Raw genomic sequence first — 18,001 nt, 5'->3', positions numbered from 1 at the left:
GGGCCCGGATTAAGTGCTCCTGAGTTGCAAAAGCTGTGCGACTCCGTCGTGGGATTAGGGAATGAACAATAGAAGCCTGCCTGTGAGGCTTTAACGGACACAGTGAGAAGATCCCTTTTGAGGGTGAAGAACCCCCCTGGCCGGCTTCGGTGTGACTGTAACTGTTTGATTACCTTTTTAGTTTAGTTTTGGACTTTGAGTTAGGGAACATGTACCCCTTTGGCCGTCGCATACCCGAGGAGGAGCAGCCTTTTGCAGCTCCTCGTAGACCAGAACCCGACTCTCAATGGTTCGCTCTGCCACGAAAAGGAAAAATTGTGGTCATTGTGATATTCATCATTGTATTTCTAATAATCCTTGGAATACTGTTTTTCCTGGATGAAGCCTATCCTGTTCATGCGTTTATCCCTACTCCTTCTGCCCTTCCCGAGCACAATATGGTTACTGCTGATTATGGTGAACGATGTTTGCGAAAAGGTTACCGTGATAATGTTTTTAATCAAGACTATACATCATGCCCATGCCGTGTATAATGTGACAGATTGTTGGGTTTGTGGGTTGCTCCCTTCTGCTGCCTATAAAAAGGATAGATTGCTGGCACTCCCTTTAACTCCTGTGAATAGTTGTGTGGGATGGTACACTTTGATTGGTATGGTGAAATTCTTTCAACAACCTGATCTTCTAGAACCTGGATTACCTAGTAAGGGATCTACTATGACAATGCGAGTACGTCCTATGCCCACCTCCTCTCTTGGACAGTTGTTTATTGACGGACGTTTTGATCAGACATTTTTGGAAACATGCTCGAAGAAAGTGGGACGATTTGTGACTCCTAACGATACTGACAAGGTCAGGGAGAGTTTTCTACAGTTGAACTCTTCTCTAGCTTATAGACACCCTCCTGCGACGAATCAAAATCGCACTTAGGTATAACCAAAAGCAGGACTTGCTATCAGTAGGTGTTAAATAAAGCTAAAAGGGAATGGGAGAGTTCATTATGGACAAACCTGAATGCAGCACTCTCCAATAAAGATAATAAATCCTTCTGGAAGACAGTTGTGGTTTGCCTAAATGGTCACAAACGCACTCTTCACTTCTGTATTTAGCCCCAGAAATGTATGGCACATTTTGGGTAGCTTTATTCTACCAAATGTGACATAGCCAAGGGTGATGTTATGGCTATGAAAACTGATTTCATCCTAAAGCCGAACAGTTTGAATTTTCGTTAAATGAAGCATCAAAATCCATTAATTCTTGTAATGTAATGTAATGTAAAGGTGTTTTTATATAGAGCATCTGTCACTCCAAGGAGCATCTTGGCGCTGAGAGAATACCAGACTGATGGAAAAGCTGGTCAACTGCTCATGTCGGTGGTGCCAGGCATTCAAATTAGGGCTTTACACCGTATGGCAGGATGGCTATAGATCCAAGTCTTTAGTAATTTCCTAAAGACTGCTTCGGAGGTGGCTTGACGAAGAGGGGGGAGGGGGGAGTTGATTCCAAGCCTTGGATCCTATGACTGCCAGATATTTACCTCCCTTTGTGATCAGTCCGAAGGTGAGAATGGTCAGCAGGTTTGCGTTTGAGGAGCTCAGGTTGCGGGACGGAAAATATTGCATGAAGCTCTTTTGAAGATAGTTGGGCCCTCGTGAGTGAAAGGCCCTAAAGGTAATAACTAGGATCTTAAACACACGCTTGTGAATGGGTAGCCAGTGGAGGGGGTCCAAAGCAGCTGAGGCCAATGATTTCCTGGGCCAGCTCAGCACCTGTCGGGCAGTTGCATGCTAGACCATCTGCAGCTTATGCATGACTGCTTTGTTTGTTCCTGCATATAAACTATTGCAGTAGTCCAGCCGAGATGTTATGAGAGCAACCACCACCATTTGTCTGGCTGAGAGTGGTAGTATCTCAAAGAATTTCCTCAGACCTTTTATGATGTTGAAACAGGTGCCATCCACGGCCAGGGCCTGTTGCTTGAACGACAGAGTAGCATCAAACTTAATTCCTAAGTTCCTAACTGCATTGATTGTGTTAGGGGGCGCAGTGGCATCTTCAGGCCACCACTGCTTTGGGCTGAACTAATTTTGTTGCCCAAAAGGCAAAATATCTGTTTTTCCCGTGTTACACCTCAGGTGGTTGTTACTCATCCATTCAAAGGTGGCTGAGAGGCAGTTTTTAAGATTTTCCTCTGCCTCTGTCGTGTCATTGTCCAACACCAGGATAACCTGTGTATCGTCTGCATAAGAGATGGTGTTAATCTTGAAGGACAATATTAGATCAATCAGGGGGGCTATATATACATTAAAGAGCGTCGGGCTCAGGCTGGATCCCTGAGGAACCCCTAAAGTAAGCTGTTTTTCCTCGGAGTTGAACTGCCCTAATGAAATCACTTGCCGCCTGTTTTTCAGAAAGTTTTGATCCAGTCCAATACGTTTCCTGCTATGCCAGATGTAGCTAGACGGTCTATGAGAATGGCATGTGAGACCGTGTCAAAGGCCGCGGACAGGTCTAATAGTACCAGAACAGCCTTCTTGCCTTGATTCACAGCAGTACATAGGGTTTCCGCAGTAAAAAGGAGAGCTGACTCTGTGGAGTGTTGGGCTCTGAAACCCGATTGGTTGGGGTGCCAGACATTGTTTTCCTCCAGAAAGGTTGCAAGTTGCCTATTCACAAATCTTTCGGTTAGCTTACATAAGACAGGTAGAAGCGAAATGGGCCGTAGGTTTCGAAAGGGTTCTGGGATCTCCCATTTGCTACTTCTTGAGAGGCTTTTGCCGCTGCAAGTTTCCATTCTGTAGGAATCATTGCCAGACCGAGTGAGGAGTTTGTTATGTTATGTTATGTTATGTTATTTTTGTCTTTTATAGCGGACGGCTACTCCATAGAGTGTCCCGGCGCTTTTATTAAAACCAGTCACAGAGTAACACAACACATTGGAGCAAAGTGAAACAGGAAACAGAAACGGACTACTGGGCAAAAAGCCAGGTTTTATGGCCCTTCCTAAAAATCAGCAAGTTAGAGGTGCTGCGAAGTGCCAAAGGCAGCGTATTCCACATCTGTGATGTCAACAGCCCAAAAGAGCGCCCCCAATGCGGGCCCTTTTTACTCGAGGGACCACTGCAAGGAACAGAGATTCGGACCTCAGGGATCGGGTCAGATGGTAAAAGGCAAGCCTCCTTTGGAGATATTTTGCCCCCGAAGCATGGAGAGCCTTATGGGCCAGGGTCAAGGCCTTGAACACTATCCGTTTCCGGACAGGCAGCCAATGGAGCGACTGCAGGAGTCCCGAAACTCTGGCACGCCTACGTAGGCCAAAAATGGCCCGCGCGACCGCGTTCTGGACAACCTGGAGCCGTTGCAGAAGATAGTCCGGCAGGCCAAGATACAGGACGTTGGAGTAGTCCAATCTTGAGCCAATTAAGGCCTGCACCGTCAACTTCCTATGATCTACTGATAAAGGAAGAAACTTGCGCAGTATCCTAAGCAGGCCAAAACAAGTTCCCGTAAGACCAAGGATTTGAGATCTTAACGCCAGGCCATTATCCATCTTAATTACCAGATTCTTAGCTAACTGGGACGAGTGTGCTGGAGGAAACATATTAACCGGCCACCATTCCTGCCAGTCTGGATCGTGAGGGCAGCCGAAGAAGAGTACCTCAGATTTATCTGAGTTGCATTTGAGGCTGTTCAGCTGGAACCATTTGAAAACAGCCCCAAGGCACTCACGGATACTCTCTCCATCAAACTCTTCTCCTTTCCTGCACGTAAAGAAGAGCTGGGTATCGTCGGCATAGGATACGATCTGGGCCCCATAGGACTCCACCAATGCCGCGAGAGGGGTCATAAAGATGTTGAAGAGCATCGGGCTCAACACAGAATCCTGCGGAACTCTGACTCCCAAAGGCGGCATCACGGCGGAGCTGGGTGGGGCCCCGACCGTTTGTCGGCGGCCAGCCAGAAATGATCTAAACCAGCTAAGCACCGTCCCCCTCAGACCGATCTCATGGAGTCTGATGAGGAGACCCTCATGGGGGACGGTATCAAAGGCCGCATACAAGTCCAGCATGACGAGCATGGCTTTGCCACCCGAATCCCGTGCCTCTTTAATGGCCTCAGATACCTCCAAAAGCGCCGTCTCGGTGCTTAAATTGGGGCGGAAGCCAGATTGGGTAGAGTGCAGCAAATTATGAGATTCCAGGAAATTGGAGAGTAAGATATGAACATGCTTCTCCAGGATCTTAGCCAGCGCCGGGAGGAGAGAGATTGGCCTATAATTGGCCAAGACCTCCGGGTCAAGACCAGGCTTCTTAAGAAGGGGAATGACCATCGCCTGTTTCCAAGCCTGCGGGACCACCCCCCGACTCAAGGAGAGATTCAAGAGCGGATTCGCCAGCGGGTTTATAGCATCGGCCACTTTCGCAAGGAATTTGGCCGGACATGGGTCAAGAGGCGACCCAGACTTAAGATTAGCCATAAGTGCCAGCGACGAAGGAATTGAGATAGGTGGAAAATCCGCCAAGACTGAGCCCGAAAGGGGCCACAGACCTGACCCGTCTTCGAGGCTCCGAGGAACTGCAATTACCCTCAGAGGGAAAGAGTCCTGAATCAGTTTGATCTTGGTGGTGAAAAAATTAGCGAGAGCCGAGACCCATGAGTCAGATGGAGCAGCCTGAGTTGAATTAATTCGCGCGGCTGTGAATTCCCTGACAATTGTAAAGATCTCCTTGCAGGAATTAGAGGCCGCCTCTATCCTTCTTGCAAAGTAACCTTTTTTCTCCAGGAGGATGTCCCGATGATAGGCCTTAACCGTAGTCCTATAGACAAGCCTGGCCGCTGGATCGTACTGAGAGCGCCAAGCCCTTTCAGCCACCTTGCACTGCCTACGAGAAACCAACAGTGCTTCAGTGAACCAGGGGGCAGAAACCCGTTTCGATGTTAATCGGGGGGCCGTCACGGGGCCAGATCGTTCAGCCTATCCGTAAGCCACGCCTGCAGGGCCTCTAAGTCCCTCTCCAGGTCTCCCGAGAAAGGGTAGAGATGATCGCGAGATGCCTGGACCAGCATCGCTGGAGTCACCTGATGAAAGGCCCTGGGGGCTCGCCCCGGCTGTCTAGGAGCGGTACTAGATAGCTTATTAGTACCTAGTACATGAAATTTCGCCAGGCTATGGTCAGACCAAAGCACCGGCAGAAGTGACATGACCTCAATGGGGGACGTGGAGAAAACCTGATCTAAGGTATGACCCTTTACATGCGTTGGTCCAAAAAGGTAAGGGGCCAGGCATAGGGGAGCCGTAATCTCCATCAGCTTGATCGTATCAGGGTCCAAACCCTCATCCATATGGAAATTAAAATCCCCAGCCAGGATGCAATGCTCCGCTCTCAGAGCCAGCGCCGAGATGGCCGACTGAAGCTCATCGAAGAAAGAGCCTGCCGGTCCAGGGGGCCTATAAACTAAAAGCCCTCTGAGGGATTGATGCGGCGACAGAGCTATAGAAAAAGCAAGGGCTTCAGATCCTGAAATGGTATCCATGGGAATGATGGTGCAAGTGGCAAGCTTATTCACCACAAGTGCCACACCCCCACCCCTCTCGTCCAGTCTATCTTGTCTGAAGATATTATAATCAGGGGGAATTGCTATAGCTATATCGGGATTAGACGAATCCTCAAACAAGGTCTCTGTCAACATCAGACATAGCGGCTTTTCAGCGACCAGCAGATCGTAGATCTCCTGCGCATGCCTGCGTGCAGATCTAGTATTTAGAAGCAGACAGAGATGTTTCACACTGTCCAACTCCCTACTAGGCAAAGTGACCGGGGCATAGTGTGGTACCCAATCACAGCCAGGGCAACGTCTCTTACCCTTATATCGACCCGGGAAGACTTTATAGCAGCCACAGGGTATTTTACGCAGAGCCCAAAGCTCAGACGACGTATAGGTAACCCTAATAACAGTAGGATAAAATGATCCCGGTGAAAGAGCCTCGCCCGCTGCTCCGCTCGCCTCCGGGACGCTGACGGGCGCAGACGGGCTGGACTCTGGCGTGACTCCGGCGGTGATCCGGCGTTCCCGCTGCGCGTAACCGCTGCGCGTCAACATGACTTCCTTAAGAGGAGGTCGAGCGTCCTTGGGCGCTAGAGCGTGTACTACACGCCCGGCGTCCTTCCCTCACCTAATATGGCCGCCAAACTGCACAACTGCCGAGAGGCAGAAACAAAAGGACCCAGGACCCGCAAAACGCGGTGATTTGCCAATTATAATGCAGGTATGAGGAGCGGCGGTTAAAAACAGGGGAAAGAGAAATAAAGTAGCAAAACAAATAAAAAACGAAGGAGTTTTAAAACTGCTTGGAAATCAAGCAAATTGCCCCACTAAGCGAGCAATGCGGTGTGACCGCTCTGCTCAGGTCAGATGTTCAATAGATCAATCGTCCAGCAAGACAGAGCCCTAAGCTTACCTTCCTTAGGAGGAGGTCGAGCGTCCTTGGGCGCTAGAGCGTGTACTACACGCCCGGCGTCCTTCCCTCACCTAATATGGCCGCCAAACTGCACAACTGCCGAGAGGCAGAAACAAAAGGACCCAGGACCCGCAAAACGCGGTGATTTACCAATTATAATGCAGGTATGAGGAGCGGCGGTTAAAAACAGGGGAAAGAGAAATAAAGTAGCAAAACAAATAAAAAACGAAGGAGTTTTAAAACTGCTTGGAAATCAAGCAAATTGCCCCACTAAGCGAGCAATGCGGTGTGACCGCTCTGCTCAGGTCAGATGTTCAATAGATCAATCGCCCAGCAAGCTATTATTAATATTATATTATTAATAGTAGGAATAACAATGTCCAGAAGGGCCTGAAGTACCATGGGGGGACAGGGATCAAAAGGAGAACCTGACTTGATAGACAATATAGCCTTGTGAGTTTCCTCCAAGTTGATGGGCAGGAAAGTGTTCATGCTGGCAGTGTCGGTGCCTGTAGGGAACCCCTCATCTAGGCTCGGTAGAGTCGGGTGAGTAAAGTCTTTAATCAGGGTCTGCACTTTTTCTTCAAAGAAGTCAGCTATGGTGTTACAGAGACTTTGAGAAGGGGGGATTTCTTGCAGCAGGATTTTAGGGTTCCTGAAGATGTTTACTATCTTAAAGATCTCTTTCTGTTTATTATCATTGTTTTTTATGGCTTCCGTGTAAAAGAATTCTTGTATTCCTGGTCATGCCACGGTCCCAGATAGACTGCCAAATGACCTGTATAGGAAAAATCTAGAAATCTGGGGGCCACATATTGATCTGCTTTCTAACACAATTCTAGCTAGTATGGAGATTCCCCCTTCATGGAAATTAGCGTAAATTATTACCATCTACACGAAGGGGGATCAGACAATTATAGGCCCATAAGCCTGATTGAGTCACTACAAAAAACATTCTGTAATCAGGTCCTGACCCGGATCAAAGATTGGATAAGCAATGAGAGTGTGCTCCCTCGCCCAGAACCCACACACCGACCCCACCAACCCAGACACCGCAGCCCGCAACCTCACACCGACCCCACCAACCCAGACACCGCAGCCCGCAACCTCAGACAGTGGATCGACGACTGCGCCATCACCCTCGTCCCGCTCAAGAGACCCTCCAACAGCCACACCAGCAAGAGACCCACCTGGTTCACCGACGAACTCCAGACCTCCAAACGTGCATGCTGGAAACTGGAGAAGATATGGCTCCACAAACGCACACCGGACAACCACGCAGCCCACAAGGACGCCACCTGCAGACATCACCACCTCATCTGATTAGCCAAGAGATCCTCCTTCAAAGACCGCCTGGATAACAACGCACAAGACAGCAAAGAGCTCTTCAGCATCGTAAAGGAACTCTCCAACACCAGCGCCAACGACATCTCGCCCTCACAAGAACTGTGCGACTCACTAGCCATCTTCTTGCAATGCAAGATCGCTGACATCCACAACAGCTTCAACACCACAACCGCCCCGACTACGCCAGACTCCACCTCCCCTGTGAACACCACCAGCGCCAACCGCCTGACCTCCTGGTCCAACGTCAACGACGACGAGACACGCAAGGTCATGAACTCCATCCACTCAGGATCTCCGTCAGACCCGTGCCCACACCACGTATTCAACAAAGCAGACGCAGCCATCGCACCCAAACAACGGAAGGTCATCAACATCTCCTTCGAAACAGCGACATTCCTGGAAAGCTGGAAGCACGCCGAAATCAACGCCCTCCTCAAGAAGCCCAAGGACCTCAAGAACTTCCGGCCCATCTCCCTGCTCCCCTGCTCCTGTTTCCGGCGAAGGTCATCGAGAAAATAGTCAACATGCAATTGGCCCGCCACCTCGAAGACAACAACATCTTGGACCCGTCCCAGTCAGGATTCAGACGAAACCACAGGACCGAGACAGTCCTCATCGCTGCCACAGACGACATCAGGCGCTAACTAGACAACGGCGAAACATCAGCCCTCATCCTCCTGGACCTGTCAGCCGCCTTCGACACAGTCTGCCATCACACTCTAAAGACACGCCTCCTAGAAGCCGGAATCCAAGGGAAGGCCCTTGACTGGACCACGTCCTTCCTCTCCGGCAGAACCCAGGGCGTCCGCCTCCCACCCTTCCGATCCAAAGCCACCGACATCATCTGCGGTGTCCCCCAGGGCTCATCCCTCAGCCCGACGCTGATCAACATCTACATGACCCCCCTCGCACAAGTGGCCCGCCATCACACCTCAACATCATCTCCTACGCCGATGACACCCAGCTCATCCTCTTCCTCACCAAGGACCCACACACCGCCAAAACCAACCTCCACGAAGTAATGAAGGCCGTTGCCAACTGGATGAGGAGCAGCCGTCTGAAGCTGAACTCGGGCAAGACGGAGGTCCTCATGCTCGGACCCATCCCCTCAGCCTGGGACGACTCCTGGTGGCCGACCACACTGGGAACAGCACCGACAACCACCGACCATGCATTCAACCTAGGATTCATCCTCGACCCCTCCCTCTCCATGTCTAAGCAGATCAACGCCGTCTCCTCCTCCTGCTACAACACCCTCCGCATGCTCCGCAAGATCTACAAGTGGATCCCTACCGAAACAAGAAGAACGGTGACACATCCCTCGTCAGCAGCAGACTGGACTACGGCAACGCACTCTACGCAGGAATCCCAGCCAAACACCTACGACGACTACAACGCATCCAAACACCTCCGCCAGACTGATCGTCAACATCCCCGGCCACAGCCACATCACCCCCACCTGAGAGACCTACACTGGCTCCCCGTCGACAAGAGGATCACCTTCAAGCTCCTCACTCACGCACACAAAGCACTCCACAACGCCGGACCAGTCTACCTGAACAGCAGACTCAGCTTCTACACCCCCACCCGCCAGCTTCGCTCCGTCAGCCTCGCCCTCGCCGCTGTCCCCCGCATCCAACAAACAACTTCCGGCGGCAGATCCTTCTCCTACCTCGCCGCCAAGACCTGGGACACCCTCCCTACCCACCTACGGCAGACTCAAGACCTACTCACCTTCAGAAGACTCCTCAAGACCTGGCTCTTCGAGCAGTAGCGGCATCCCCCTCTCCCCTCAGCGCCTTGAGACCCTCACGGGTAAGTAGCGCGCTTTACAAGTACTCTGATTGATTGGCAGGTGGGTTTTAGGTCACATATGAGCCCGGTGGATCAGATATTTTCGCTTTGACTGCATTTACTGGAGGGAGGTGATATTGGCAAAGGCAAACTATATTGCCTTTGTTGACCTTCGTTCAGCGTTTGATGTATTGTATTGTAATTGCATTTATATAGCGCTTACTACCCCTGACGAGGCGTCGAAGCACTTTTTCGGCGAGTAGCACGCTACACAGGGACCCATAGAGTATTAGTGTTGAATTAGTATAGTAAAACATGCAAGTACATTTTGAGTGGTGGATAGGTTAGTCAGTTATTTGGATTTGGAATGATAGTAGAAGGATAGAGGAGTACAAAGGTTTGTATTTATTTATCGCTTGTTGACCCACGCTATTCAGGAAGCCTATAAAGGATTAGTGGTGAATTAAGATGGTGAAATATGAAGTAATTTATTAGTCTGTTACTTGGAGTGAGAAGGATAGCGGAGGGATAAAAGGGGAAGAGAGATTTGCATTCATATAGCACTTGTTACCCCTGATGGGTGTTGAAGCGCTTTCCTGGCGAGTAGCATGCCACTCCGGAACCCATAAAGGATTAGTGTTGAAAAGTAGTGTAGTGTAAATATGAAGTAATTTGAGTAGTAGAAATGTTATTCAGTTATTTGGGCAGTATATTAGTATAGTTGAATATGGAATTTGAGAAGTGAACATGTTAGTTTATTAATTTTGATTGAAAAGGATAGTGGAGGGATACAAGTGTGAATGATTTTTTTCTTTTGGTCTTAGCAGTAGGAAGAGGCTTTTGGATGAGTAAAAATGAGTTTTGGAGGGGAGGAGTCAGAGGGAAGAGTTTAGAAAGCTTTCTCATTTAGCAATACCCAGCCCACACCATCCACATCCAGAGCAACACACTCACACCAAATGTACACCATGCACAACACTATGCACAGATTAATGTACCTGCATGCACCACAAACCCAACCAAACCACATCTACACATCCTACTATCCCAACTACCACATATATCCACCATAACCCACAAACAGTACACAACTCTATCCTATACCACTAACCAATACACTCATCACTAACACAACGCCAATCAACACCATACATAACTACATCCCATTCAGACACACTCTACCTGCTGTAATTACACCTAACTGACCACCTTTAATCACTAACAAACATATAATGATCCTTCCATCAGTTGTCCAACAAACGCCCTCCTCTCCCTTCTACCATAATAACACTAACACACAGCACACACACTGCACACCACCACACTTTGTAACTCTTGCAACAAACCAGTCTAAGATAAACACTCTCACCTCTACTTCATTCCCTCCTACACACAACATACACTCTATTCATAAACACATCACCACCCCCTCTACGTCACAACCTCTCACAAACAATACTATACAACCAAATCCAGTGCATGAAAAATATACATCAGCACCCCTTTTCACTACACCTCAAAAGCAAAACATATCACACATACCAGCACAACAAGATCTTCAGAGCACAACACCTCATAATACTTACCATCACAAAATACATACATATACCCACCTTTCAAACCACACAAGGGAACAAACTCCAATGCCAAGCTTTCACTGTTCCACCACACCTAACGCAGATACAGCAATACAACACCTCTCTTCTAACCGCCTCTCATCCATTGGACAAATTAGAACATTACAACATGACCCACATGCTGCACCACCTCCCCTGACTCATACACCTTCCACCTTAAACACACGCAAAAAATATAAGCAACATGTCACACTTGCTCCAAAAGGTTGAGAACCTAGCTAAATGAGATAAAGGGCCGCATTTCAGGCCCTAGTACCGACCAGTCTCGAACAGGCTCAAACAGGCAACTACCCATGTCCTCTCCGCCCTTAACCTCGACGCCCGGGCTGAGATGCCCTAAGCCTGGCCTTTTTTATAGCCATAGTAATCAGGTGACCCCTTCAGCCAATGGGAACCCTTGCCCTAACACTATCCAATCACAACACTAGGCCTAAATATCTAGAACCAATAAGAGACCAGGACCTTACAGCCAATCTTAGCCCTAGTCCAAGCGCCCAATCAGTTCAAAAACCCTGATCTCTACGTCCAATAAAGGCCTTAGCCCTACCCCAGATTGCGAAACTGCACACCATCATTGAGCAGTCGATGGAATGGAACTCACCCTCTATGTCAACTTCATCAACTATGAGAAGGCATTCGACAGAGTGGACAGAGACCCTCTGGAAAACTCCTCTGCCACTACGATGTACCAGATAAACTCATAAGAATCAGGAACGCTTACGAGGGACTGACCTGCAAGATAGTGCATGGAGGACAACTCACAGAAGCCTTTCAAGTGAGGACCGGAGATCACCACGGTAGTTTGCTCACACCGTCATTCGTCCTGCTGGCCATAGACTGGATCATGAAGACAGCCACAGCACAGAGGCAGTACTGTTGCTTATTAACAAAGAATAACAGAATCTAGCAAATGCCCACCTTGTAGCAGCCTGATAAGGAGAAACCCCTACAAGTCACTCCGAGTGGATTGACATGAATTAATCTAAGGAAAGAAAGAGGTTACCCAAATGTTGAAGGGCTGACATGCAAAGCACAGTCGTTTCTGTTTTCTGCAGCATCCACAATGGCAAATTTCACCACTGTCAACTGCCATGGCCTGAAACTCAGCTCCAACAAGACAGAAGTGTTGATCTTCGGGAACAAGAACTCTCCCGGGGACTTCACCTTTTATCGACATCAGAACACGGATCCACTTCCACAGCAAAACCAACCACGCATGACACCTGGGAATTATTCTAGACTACAAGCTCAAAATCACGGCAAAAGGTCTGCTCTATCTGCTTCACAAGATCTTCAAGTGACTACCCCGGAACACCAGACGTACCATAACGCAAGCCCTCATCACAAACAGGTTAGACTACAGCAACACACTCTTAGCTAGGATCTCCAACCATCTCCTCCACATCTCTAAACTATCCAGAATGCACCAGTGAGACACATCCTCGACCTCCCATGATGCACCAACTTCGCACCTCATCTCATCGAGCCCCACTCGCTTCCCATACATAAAAGCTGCCAATTCAAACTCAAGTATGCATACAATGCACTACACAACATCGGACCAACATACCTTAACAACTGCCTTCACATTCAGCAACCCACAAGACACACGCAAGCAGACTCACTTGCCACACCAGTGTATCTGCAAAAGCAGGACGGGATGACTAGCATTCTCCTACCTCGCACCCAAGACCTGGTGCGACCTCACTCTCCACATCAGGGCCTCCGCTTCACCTTCTTGAATTCCGCTAGAAGCTGAAGACTTGGCTCTTCAACCTATTCCTCTGGGATGACTCCCATCACTCTTAGTCCTACACCCCTGCTCCAGCATCTGGATACCGTACCGGGTGATTAGTCGAGCTAGACAAATCAACATACGACAACACTAGCAGCCTTTGAGCCCAGTAATCAATGAGACAAGTCACATGTTGCATGTGGCGGTAACACAAATCAGAAGTCTGCTCCAGAGGCAGGGAGTTAATAACTTAACTCAACAGCTGATCACTCTGGTGCTTTTTTGAAACTACACATTGAGTGTCACAGGAAGAGTCTCAAGCCAAGCACTGACAACATGAAACCCATCCTACTGCAAACACCGACGAGAGATTGATAACCCAGATGATATACAACTGAGATCGCTACCTCCTCTTCTCTATTGCAAAAGATCTGATAGGCAATGTGAATGGAGAGTGACTTGGCATCTACAATGGGCATACTGGAGCAGTTTGGAGTATGGACTGTGACTGGGGTAACCAGACATGTCCTCATTGGCTTGGTCAATCACTCCTGCAAGCTCTTGGATTATGAAACGGAAATATCTGAGACCAGTAAATACCAATTCTGCCATTCAAACTTCTGCCGTTGACTTTGGGGGTAAAATCATAAAGTTATCCACAGCAAAGCAGACGGGCTACCCGTGCTCTATCAACTTATTTGACCTGTAAGATCTAAGTCAGGGAGAAGGCAATGAGCCATACATGAAGATCCCTTGCAATGACTTCAAGATCGCCAGCACTGTGGGAATGAGTCATCGCTGGACATGAGAATGGGAACTAAACCAGTTCAGTGCTAAGCCTGGTGAGAGGGTCTGCAACAGTAAGACCATCACTTTCAAATCAATAACATCCAGACCTCCCACCATGCTTATCCCAGCCTCCAGGGACAACACAGCAAAGTACTTTGATGCCAAATCTTTAGAACACTTGAAGGCCTTCCCCACAGAGCATCCAGACACCTCAGACACCCTGTCGCAAATCTATGATCATGTGATTTCTGCTTGTGCTCTAGAAGCTATGGATGTAACCATAACCTTCACCAGAATAGGAAAGTCTTAGACCAAGTTTTTCCATTTGGTGTTTGAAGAAGAATTCTGTAGAGTCAATTGTCATTTGGGGCCAAAAACAGAGTTGAATATCACCTGTTAGACAGAGCTACAGCTGTGGCAGGGAAAACAGCTATGATTAGAACTATAGTTTTGACCATCAGTCATTGATGTTTGAAGCATGAAGACATCTCACTGTAATAACTTTCTCATATTTATCCTCCAAGTTATGCGACAAAGATACTCTGTATTATAATTAGAAGTAGGTGACTGCAATTGAAGCTGCTTGCAGAGCACATAAATTGTGCAATGAAAGCTGATCAGCAACTGTACCACCAACAGGAGAAACATTTATCGGGCTAAAAAATATATTTTTCCTCCTGCCTTAATTACCTTGTGTGCAATCAGGCAACAGTTTTATCAACGGAGCTTGTGAATTGATGTGGATTTAACTAATGGCACACAAATATGCAAAAGTGAAAATTGGTTATCTGTCTGTGACCACCAGTTGATGTAAAGACACACTGAGTTTTTAAACTCTGTTTTAATTCAGATATCTGTCAACAGGTTCACTGTATTAGAAGATGATAAAAATCCTACACAACTGATTTTTTTGTTTCAACTTGACTGTACTCACTAACCAAAGTTGCCTCGGGGGGGGGGGGGGTGTCTGTGGTTTTATTTGAATACTTTCGGTTCACTCCAGTCTTCAGCATGACACTGCACAATATAACAATGAGGGTTTTATGCAGCTTAAGATGATGGTGCCCCGATAGACCCTCTCCACCGGGGAGGGTGAATGCTGGGGTTCGGGGGTCAGGCAGGAGTGTGTTTTAGTGCCCACACTTTTCATGCTATACATAAATGGTGTAATTGGTTCCTTGGCCAGGGACGGCTGTGTTGTACCTAAGATAGGAGGGCACCTTGTTAATATCTAAGCCGCCGCAGGGTCTGCAACAGCTCCTGAACCTTTTTCAAATGTTTTATGTTGAGCGGGGCTTCGAGCTTAATAGCTCCAAGACCAAATGTATGATTGTTACTAGGCAGATGTCGACCCTTTCTAAGAGAATGCTAGTTGGGGACACTCCTTTGGATGTGGTGCCAAGTATCTAGGTATCAAACTCACAAAGACTATGTTGGGTGTCACAGGTGGAAAAAGCACAGTTGTCCTTGGTTCAACACAATGCATATATAGGGAAAATACACAGAACAACCTCATCTAGAAGGGTGGCTCTGGCACTAGAAATATACAATGTAAAGACCCTAGGGACGGCCTTAGGGTTGTTCGCAGACAGAAAGGCTCACCATCGTGGAGCAAAGGTTTATAAGAACTTTATTGAATCTTCCTATAACCACACAGCTGACTCCATTAAATTAAATCTGGCCCAAAAGAAGATTGGCCACAAGATTCAGAGCAGAAATTTGATTTACTGGTACCGGCTATGGACAACACCCACCCTCAATTTCTATCGGGAGGAAATCAAAGTACTTTTGGTCCCACAGTGTGAATGGAAAATTCCGTGGCTTTGTGCTATTAAGGTCCTAATTCGAAGGCTGAATCTGTATAAATATTGGGTTTCGCCAGAGATTGTGTTTAATTGGCAAGGCAAGAATTTAAGGGATTTTTGGGGAGTGTGTGGCAACTGACCACGTTTTGCAGTGCAAGGGTTCCCTATCTGTGGCCTTTATTGATTGAAAAACAATGGCTCCCTATGAAAGTTTCATTGACGAAATTGTCCCTCCTTTAGTCAGGAAACTCTACCCCCAGTTTAGGTATGGTACTCTAACCATACTATCCTTCGCTGGTAGATGGCAACAGATAGTGGTCCATATGATGATTTGTGTGTAGGCTGTGAAGGGTGTTACGAATAGCGTATCCAAGTTTTGTTCTTCGGCCTCTTTTATAACAAATACGTGCATATGGATTGTTCTCCTTTGTAAACACTTGGGTAGTAGGGAGTATCAGGAAACATTCAGATTAATGCAGTGTGATACCAGTCGGATTATGGGTTTTTGCCAGGCAAAGTTTTTAATGCCATTTTGGATAAAGCGGGTGACAATTGCACAGCCTGTTCAGAGACCTAAAAAAAAACAATACATTAGTGTTGAGATTGTATATTGCGAAGTGTACTGTTAAGTCCATTTATGCATATTGTACCCTATATCAAACACGGAAGATGTTTTCTATGTTTACTGTGCCACGTCACATTAGTGTCATCTCCGAATGTTCGGAGAGTACTTATGTGATGTCAACGAGGTGCCAGGCAGATGCCGTAACGCTCTGTCCAGAGTGTTCCTCATTGCTTCTGGCTTCCTGTGGGCCTTTGTTATTACTTAGTTCAGAATCTACAATAAAGGTATTTGCTTCTACCTTATGTGTTTATCATCTCTCAACAATTGGCGACAAGGATAAAGGACTAAGAAGGCTCACGGACAACTTTGGTGAATTGGCGCTACACACGCAGATTAAGATGAAAACGAGCCTGCGGTGAATCCGGTAACGCGCTGACACTGAATTGAAGCGAAGTAAGTGGAGGCAAAACTTACGTGCATGCGGTTTCAGTGACAGAGCAGCAGCGCGTCAATTCTGTCAGGGAGCACGCGTGATGCATGCCGGGAAGGACGTAAGCTCACACTCTGAGTGTCGATTGGAGTAGAGCGAAAGACGTCATCCGGCGCAGCGTGCATGCAGCCATTTTGAGTCACTCAGAAGTATTGCCTGACTGGAAACAGCGTGCAGTGAGTAATGTGAGGAACGGAAGCGCGATGAAAATAAGCCGCACTTGTAAGCTAATAAATAAATTAAATCCAGGCTTAACGCTATGCGTAGCAACAATACAAGGACAAATCAATGGCAATAATATAAAGTTACAAGCGCAAGGCGAGTCTGAGAGGAAACAACATCAGAAACTAAATGAGAAGTTAAAAATTTCATGTGAGAAAAGTAGAATAAACCACTTGAGGAGAAAAAAACGTGCTCATAAGAGGAAGTATACAATAGAAAGTGAACACTTTGTGTTGAATGTAATATATAACAAAAGGATAATAAGCAAAGGCAGAGGAACCAATATGGCACAAAGTAACAATATTTGTGTACCACCACTTTTCCTTGAGGAACCTGGAAAACCAGTTATGAAGTGGAAGAGTTGGTTGAGGGCATTTGTGAATTATATAGTATCAATAGATGGCAAAGGATACAGTGCAGAAAGAAAAAAAGCGCTTTTATTTGGCCTACTAGGAAAAGCAGGCCAGGAAGTATTTGACAGCTTGCTGGAGTACGAAAGCTCACCAGGTGTTTTCATACCAATAAATGAATATCAAGAGGCTATTAAGAGACTTGAGAAACAATATGCAGAAGAAAGTAACATTATGGTAGGAAGGCACAAGTTCGCATTGAGAAAGCAAGAAGAAGGAGAAACAGTTGAAGAATACATAGCATGTTTGCGAGTTTTAGCTAAGGATTGCGAGTTTGAGGACATGACTGACACATATATAAGGGATCAGGTGGTATTCTACTGTTTTTCCAAAAAGGTGCAAGAAAGGTTATTAGCATGTAGGAATCCCACACTGCAGGAAGTTGTGGACATAGCAAAAGGAATAGAAAGATCGTTGATATCAACAAAAGAATTATCCTGTACTAGTAGTAACTCTAACGTATTTTACTAACAGGATAAAAAAAAAAGCAGAACATAAGGGTTATGAGAAAAATTGGAATGATAAAAAGGTAGGAGGTAAGAATTTGAATTGTTTCAGATGCGGATCACAAGAGCATCTAGCAGACTGTAAGTCATGCCCAGCTTTGGGGAAAAAGTGCATGAAATGTAAAAGATTTGGGCACTACACTACTTTGTGCAAAACAAAGAAAGTAACAGGAAATGTGAAAGTAAATGCTGTAGGTGATTACGATGAGGAAATGTGCGCTAATATTGTATTGTATGTTGAAAT

At 47.0% G+C, this 18,001-nt stretch overlaps 1 protein-coding gene and 1 pseudogene across 4 annotated transcripts in view; one reads left to right on the top strand and one right to left on the bottom strand.

The window, feature by feature from the left end:
- Positions 1-18,001, bottom strand: part of KCTD18 (potassium channel tetramerization domain containing 18) — a 284,906-nt gene that overhangs the window by 79,665 nt on the left and 187,240 nt on the right. The window lies entirely within an intron of this gene.
- Positions 13,307-14,159, top strand: LOC144825292 (eukaryotic translation initiation factor 3 subunit I pseudogene; annotated as a pseudogene).

The sequence above is a fragment of the Lissotriton helveticus genome, chromosome 3_1, assembly GCF_964261635.1.
Source record: "Lissotriton helveticus chromosome 3_1, aLisHel1.1, whole genome shotgun sequence".
Classification (NCBI taxonomy): domain Eukaryota; kingdom Metazoa; phylum Chordata; class Amphibia; order Caudata; family Salamandridae; genus Lissotriton; species Lissotriton helveticus.
This window is presented reverse-complemented; position numbering and strand designations above follow the sequence as displayed.